This window comes from Cetorhinus maximus, chromosome 31 (assembly GCF_964194155.1).
Source record: "Cetorhinus maximus chromosome 31, sCetMax3.hap1.1, whole genome shotgun sequence".
NCBI classification, from domain to species: Eukaryota; Metazoa; Chordata; class Chondrichthyes; order Lamniformes; family Cetorhinidae; genus Cetorhinus; species Cetorhinus maximus.
In genome coordinates, this window is record NC_135909.1 from 10672182 (window position 1) to 10680119 (window position 7938).

Here is a 7938-nt window from a genome sequence, read left to right on the forward strand (position 1 = left end):
ACGAGTAGCTCCTTTATTAAACATCCTTCCGTACTTTTTTGCATTCATGAACTGCTTGTTTCAGGTCCTGAATAATCAATCAGGTGTCTCATGTAGTTTGTCAATAAAATACATTTCCATCACATCAGATATGAACTGTTGTAAATCGACTAATGTGAATCACTTCAACACTTCAACATGTTTCTAGACAGTGTGAAAACCCATCGCGGAAAGTCCGAAACATACATTCATCTGGAAGAATAAAGAAACTCCTTCCGACTCACAGCAAGTACCGGAACACAACTGAAATGTGGTTTCTCACTCAAGACTGTAACTGACAGCAATCAGCATCCGACAGAGCCCACAAGGAGAGAGTTGCCGTATTCGATGCATTAGGAGAAACTTTGCGTTCATTTTCTGTGTTGTGATTTATTCTCCGCAATGATTTCCCGGATGTTCAAACCTGGTCCTGATTTCCCCAACTGGCACCGGCTCGAGCACACGAATTAATGTATTAAAATGCCGGTGGGGCTCGTACGGGTATTGAACCCGGGACCTCTCGCATATTAATTCACTACAAATACCCAAAGCGAGAATCAGACCCCTAGACCAATGAGCCAGGCGCTACAAAAACCGCAATCAACATATCCTTTCATTGCCACCCACAGGAAATTAACAAAATGCGAAATACTGTGGATGCTGGAAATCTTTTGAAATGTATTAGAAATCCCGGGGCCGACTCCAACCAGTGGAGAGTTTCCCTCCTTGTATAATTTAAATTCAGTTTTGTTGGGTTTCTCAGTGCCACACTCTGCCAAATGCTTCTGTAAAGTCAACTGTGGTCACTTGCAACTCACGCCTTGAGTCCAGCTCTTTTGTCCATATTTGGACCAAGGCTGCAATGAGGTCGGGAGCTGAGTGGCCCTGGCGGAAACCAAACTGAACTTCAGTGAGCAGGTGATTGGTGAGTTAGCGCCACTTGCTCGCACTGTCGAAGACACAGCAATGTGGTTGACTCTTAAATGCCCTCTGAAATGGCCTAACAAGCCTCTCACTTGTAACACACCGTGACAAAGTCAAAAAAAGGGAATAGAACTGGACGGACCATGCGGCATCGATCTCGGCATCGTCAATCTCAGCCCTGTCCAGCCTGCAAAGTCCTCCTTACTAACATCTGGGGGCTAGTGCCGAAATTGGAAGAGCTGCCTCACAGACTAGGCAAGCAACAGCCTGACATAGTCATCCTCCCAGATCATGTCCCAGGTTCCACCATCACTATCCCTGGATATGCCCTGTCCCACCGGTAGGATAGGCCCAGCAGAGGTGGCGGCACAGTGGTATACAGTCGGGAAGCAGTAGCCCTGGAAGTCCTGAATATCACCTCTGGACCCGATGAAGTTTCAAGGCATCAGGTCAAACATGGGCAAGGAAACCTGCTGATTAAGACGTACCGCCCTCCCTCAGCTGAAGAACCAGTGCTTCTGCATGTTGAACACCAATTGGAGGAAGCACTGAGGATGGCAAGGGCACAGAATGGCCTCTGGGTGGAAGGATTCAATGTGCATCACCAAAAGTGGCTCGTTAGCACCACTACTGACCGAGCTGGACGAGTCCTAAATGATATAGCTGCTAGAATGGGTCTGTGGTAGGTGCTCAGTGAACCAACAAGAGGGAAAATCATACTTGAGCTTATCCTCACCAATCCGCTTGCCGCAGATGCATCTGTTTGCGACACTATCGGTAGAAGTGATTATCACACAGAAGTTGCAGAGACGATGTCCCAACTTCACATTGAGTTAGTCTCCATCGTGTTGTGTGGCACTACCACCGTGCTAAATGGAATAGGTTTTGAACAAATCGATCAACTCAAAACAGGGCATCCATGAAGCACTGGGAGCCATCAGCATCAGCAGAATTGTACTCGAACACAATCTGTAAACTCATGGGCTGGCATATCTCCCACTATATCATTACCATCAAGCCAGGTGATCAACCCTTGTTCAATGAAGAGTGAAGAGGGCATTCCAGGAGCTGCACCCGCCTTATATCAGTTATAGCCTAATAATGAGTTGTCAACCTGGTGGAGCTATAGCACAGGACGACTTGCGTGCCAAACAGTATCTGCAGCAAGTGATAGACAGAGCTAAGCGATCGAACAACCAACGGGCAGACATTAACTCTGCAGTCCTGCCACATCCAGTTGGGAATGGTGGTGGACAATTAAACAATTCACAGGAAGGGACGCCACAAATATCCCCATCCACAATAATGGAGGACCTCAGCACATCAGCACTAGCGATAAGCATGTGCTACAAGAAGTGTCGAGTGGATGATCCATCTCAGCCTCCTCCAGAGGTCCCCAGCATCACAGATGCCAGTCTTCAGCCAATTCGATTCACTCCACATGATTCCAAGAAACAGCTGAAGGCACTGGGTAGCGCAAAGGCCATGGGCCCTGACAATATTCTGGAAATAGTAGTGAAGATTTGTGCCCCAGAACTTGTCACGCCCCGAGCCAAGCTTTTCCAGTACAGCTACAACACTGGCATCTACCCGGCTATGTGGAAAATTGCCCAGGTATTTCCTGTACACAGAAAGCATGCCAAATACAACCTGGCCAATTACTTCCCAATCAGTCTACTCTCGATCATCAGTTATGTAATGGAAGGTGTCATCAATAGTGCTATCAAGCGGTACTTGCTTAACAACAACCCGCTCACTGACTCACAGTTTGGGTTCCGCCAGGGCCACTCAGCTCCTTACATCGTTACAGCCTTCTTTCAAACATAGGCAAAAGAGCTGAAATCCCTAGGAAAGGTGAGAGTGACTGCCCATAACATCAAGGCCGGATTTGCCTCAGTGTGGCATCAAGGAGCGCTAGGAAAACTGGAGTCAATGGGAAACAGGTGGAAAACTCCATTAGTTTGGAGTCTTGCCTAAGGCGTTCAGTCATCTCAGCTGGAGGATATCACTGCAGGAGCTCCTCAGGGTAATGTGCTCGGCCCAACCATCTTGCACTGCTTCATCAACGACCTTTCTTCCATCAAAAGATCAGAGGTGGGGATGTTCGCTTATAATTTCACAATGGTCAACACCATTCGTGATTCCTCAGATACTGAAGCGGTCCATATCCAAATGCAGCAAGACCCGCACAATACCCAAGCTCGGGCTGAAAAATGACAAGTAACAATCATGTCACATAAGTGCCAGGCAATGGCCATCTCCAACAAGAAAGAATCTAACCACTGGCCCTTGACGTATAATGGCGTTACCACCACTGAATCGCCCACTCTCAACATCCTGAGGGTTACTGATGACCAAAAACTGAACTGGACTAGCCTTATAAACACTGTCGTTACAAGGGCAGGTCAGAGGCGAGGGATTGTGCGACGAGTAACTCACCTCCTGACTCTCCAAAGCTTGTCCAGAATCTATAAGGTACAAGTCAGGTGTGTGATGGAATGGTCGCCAATTTCCTGGTGGAGTGCAGCACCCACAACAATCAGGAAGCTTGGCATCATCCAGGAGAAAGCTTGAATTACACCACACCCATAAACATTCACTCCCTCCACCTCCGTCGCATCTCCAAGATCCATAGAGGAATTCACCAAGCTTCTTTAAACAGCACTTTACAAAACCACGACCACTACGGTCGAGAAGGGCAAGGGAAGCAGCTACATGGGAACATCACCACCTGAGAGTTACCCTCCAAGACACACGCCATCTTGGCTTCGGAATATATCGCCTTTCCTTCACTGTCGCTCAGTCAAAATCCTGGGACTCCCTTCCCCGCAGTGCTGTGGGTGTACCTACACCACATGGACTGCAGCGGATCAAGAAAGCAGCTGATCACCATCTTCTCAAAGGCAACTAGGGATGGGCAATAAATGCTGGCCCAGCCAGTGAAGCGCACATCCCATGAATGAATAAAAGTTTTCCTGTCACCTTCAATCATTTATGAATATGCCCACAATTTCTCCCTGCTCTTGCACGCCCTTTGGGTGTACACGCTTTATTTAATGTTCCCTCTTTGCTTTCTTCCGACCACAATTAATCTTTTCACATTTCCCTGGAAAAGGAAATCAACTGAAAAAGCGCTGGTTAGTCCACAGCTGGAATTTTGTGTACAGCTCTAGTCGCCACCTTACAGGAAGGACATAATTGCACTGTAGAAAGCACAGAGAGGATTTACTAGAATACTGCCAAAGCTTGAAAATTGCAGCTACGAGGAAGGATTGGATAGGCTGAGAGGTGACCTAATTGAGATGTACAAAATGATGAGGGGCCTAGATAGGGTGGACAATAAATACTTGTTTCCCCTCGCTGAGGTGTCAATTGTCAGGAAGCGTTGATTTAAGGTCATTGTTAAAAGGATTAAAGGGGAGACGAGGAAAGCTATTTCACGCTGCGGGTGGCGAGCATTTGGATGTCACTGCCTGAACCTGTTCAACTCAGTTAAAATGTACTTAGATCTGCATCTGGAGCGCTGTAACCTGCAAGGCTACGGATCAGGTGCTGTGAAGTGGGTTTAGAATGAGCAGCCAATTTCTTCTTCATCTTTTTTCTATCCAGCACAGACATGATGGGCTGAATCACCTCTTTCTACGCCGTCACTTTTGTAGGGTTATGTGGTTCTCTCTGCCGCTTAAACGCCCATTCCACCAACCTGCCCATGTCGTTTTGAAATTCTACTGAATTTCTATAGCTCTTTACTCAACCACAGGATGTCCAAAAACATTTTACGGACGATGAGCACTTTTGAAATGTAGTCACTGTTCAAATTGCTGAAATTTTGAACAGACTGTTCGTCAATGTCAGAAATTTCTATGTTGAGAGGAGAAACAAGTATCATTGGTGTAAATCTGTGGCGCAACTGATAGCGCGTTGGACTTGCGGTCGGTATAAACAGAGACATTTAAAGGTTGTGGGTTGGAATGCTTTAGATAAGTATTGAAGAAAGTCAGCAAGAGGTTTATCAATGTTCTCAGAAAAGGGAAACTGCCGTCCCGAACTTCTATACAGGTCACTCTCCACTTTCCCATCTGAACCACTGAACAGGCGAAATCTCATCATCGTCTGAGGACAAAACAAAAACCTTTGAAAGATGCTGACCAGAGTCAGTCTGTTCAGCCCTCAGAATGATTTAAAATTGGACATATACAGCCACCGCGGAAACTGCTTCCCATTACTGCTCAGTCATCTTTCCAGACTGTTCCTGACAGACAGCTCGAAACAAGGATGATGTGAATCTGCACCACTGAATACCAAGACCAACACGGTTATCACAGCTGTAATGAACAGCTCCTGATACAGCTTTAGATCAGACAGTGGAGGATTATCACAGGCGTCAGACTGCATGTTCCTTCAGACAGGTTTCCAACTGGACACATGGAATGAGCGGCTGTGTGAACATTAGTGGTTCAGGGGGGATTTCTCACTGGCCGGACTGGAGTTCCAGTTCCATTCCAAGACATTTCTCTTTCTGAATCCATCTCTGTCCTCTTGCTCATTTACACTTTGCATTGTTTCATCATTGGCGGCCACGTTTTCAGCTGTCTGAGCCTTTAGCGCTGCAATTCCTTCTAGAAACATCCCCACTTCACTCTTCCCCTTAATACCCTCTTAAAATCTATCAATTTTACTAAGATTTTGTTCATCTGGCCAAATATCTGACTCGATGTCGAATGTTGCTTGATCAAGCTCCTTTGAAGCGCTTTGGGGAGTTTTGTTAAATCACGGCGCTGCTGCTGGAATGGCTCGAATTTGGAGAAATTCACAAACAGCTTCAATCTTCTTAAAGATTCACCTTTATTCCCACCACTTGCTTTGCATCGAAAAAAACATCTCCTATGAGGTGTTCAAAATGCTGACCAGTTTACTGGAGTAAATAAGGAGAAACTGTTTCCACTGACAGGAGGGTCGCTAACCAGAGGACACAGTTTGAAGCTGATTGGGAAAAGAACCAGGAACGGGATGAGTAGAATGTATTTTACACAGTGAGCTCATTGTGAAATGGAAGCTACCTGGGGAGTGATGGAAGCAGATAAATGATTAACTTTCAAAAGAGAGTTGGAGGGAAAAAAACACTTGAAAGAAGGTAATACAGGGCAATGGGGTCAGATCCCGGATCTCGGAGTAATTATATCGCTCAACCAAAGAACCAACGCAGGCGGAATGAGCTCCTTCTGTCCTTTAGCATTCTATGATTTATGGATAGAAATCAGTCCTACATTCTGTAGAGCAGGAAGGGTGTGAGAAGCCGGCATGGGAATTGATCCCGTAGGCACAGAATGGAATCGGTAAAATTCTGTATTTTGTCAGGGAATCGAAACTGTGTAAATATGACTCTGTCTGTTTAAAAGTGGCTTGTTACGAATTCCAGATAATTGACGCTTTGCTTAAAAGGGATGTGTTATCAGTCAATGAACAGGCTATAATATAAAAACGGAAAATGCTGATAATACTCAGCAGCAACTGTGGAGAGAAAAGGAATTAATGTTTCAGGTTGGTGGCCCTTCATCTGAACTGAGGGAATATAGGAATGTAATAGGCTTGGAGCAAGGGACCAGTCCGGGCTCTGGGAAGAGGTTGAACAAAAGCGCAGGTTTGTAATGGTTTCGGGGCCCGGAGAGATTCAATTACAAAAGGTTTCACGGCGCCAAAGCCAAAGGACTGGAACAGGCAAAAAACAAAATGTGGGTCCAGATGAGGTGAGAATGGCTAAAGATCAGCCGCCCAATTGCAAAGTGAAGGAATTAAATAAGAAACAGAAAATAAAATGATAATCCTGAAAGAAACACATGAAACAAGAGGTAGGCTGAGTTTATAATTTAAAAATTTTGAACTCGACGTTGAGGCCAGAAATGTGCAGGGTGAGGTGTTCTTCCTCGAGCTTATGTTATTCTTCACTGGAACACTGCAGCAGACCAAGGACAGAAAGGCCAGAGTGGGAGCAAGGTGGAGAATTGAAATGACAAGTGACAGGAAGCTCAGAGTCAGGCTTGCGGATTGAATGGAGATTCCTCAAAGCGCTCACTCACCTGAAGCAGATGAGAACATATTGCGGCAGCAAATGCAGCACATTAAACTGAAAGAAGAACAAGTGCATCACTTTCACTTGGAAGGCGTATTTGAGCCTTTGGATAGGAAGGTGTCATTAAAAGGGGAGGGGATATTGACTGAGTCAAGGATTTCACACTGAGAGAGAAGGAAATGATGATCTCACCGGCCTGAAATGCTAGTTCTAAATTTCTCTCCACAGATGCTGTATAATTGTTGTGTATTCCCAGCACTTTCTGATTGTTACTATTTCTGATTTTCAGCATTCGCAGTGTGTTGCTTTTGTATCCAGTTTACTTTATGAGCTGTTTTCAGGGGATCCGGTTGCCTCGAGTCTGGCTCGGCCGACCGCAATTCCCCTTGAGAAACTGGCAGTGAGCTGCCTTCATGAACTGCTGCAGCCCATATTGTGTAAGACCGTCCACAGCGCTGTTAGGAAGGGAGTTCCAGGATTTAAAAGGGCGATTCAGTTCCAAGTCAGGGTGGTGTGTAGCTCGGAGGGGAGCTTGCTGCTGTTCTCATACATCTGCTGCCTTTTTCCTTCCAAGTGGTGGAGGTCTCGGGTTTGGAAGGTGCTGAAGGAAAAAAAAATGTTTAGGAGTGGGATTCGAACCCACGCCTCCAGAGGAGACTGCGACCTGAACGCAGCGCCTTAGACCGCTCGGCCATCCTGACTCTGCTACGCTCCTCTGCGTAAATGATTTTGAACTTCACATTCATCGTCACTGCTTTAAAACACGCGATGTGATTTTCCTTTTTTCAGCACCTGTCAGGTTCCTGTATCTGAGTCCCATCCTTCCCCAAGCCGCCGGGGGGTGAGGAGCTTCTCATTGCTGCATTGCTCTGTTTGCTCAAATCAACAAAGACCCAATTCCCGCCCGACCTGTTCCTCACACGAAG

General features: G+C 46.1%; 1 non-coding gene across 1 annotated transcript; it reads right to left on the reverse strand.

The window, feature by feature from the left end:
- Positions 1-7629: 7629 nt before the first annotated feature.
- Positions 7630-7713, reverse strand: trnal-cag (transfer RNA leucine (anticodon CAG)). Its single transcript has one exon. It is a non-coding gene; the product is annotated as a tRNA-Leu (tRNA).
- Between the last annotated feature and the right edge of the window lie 225 nt (positions 7714-7938).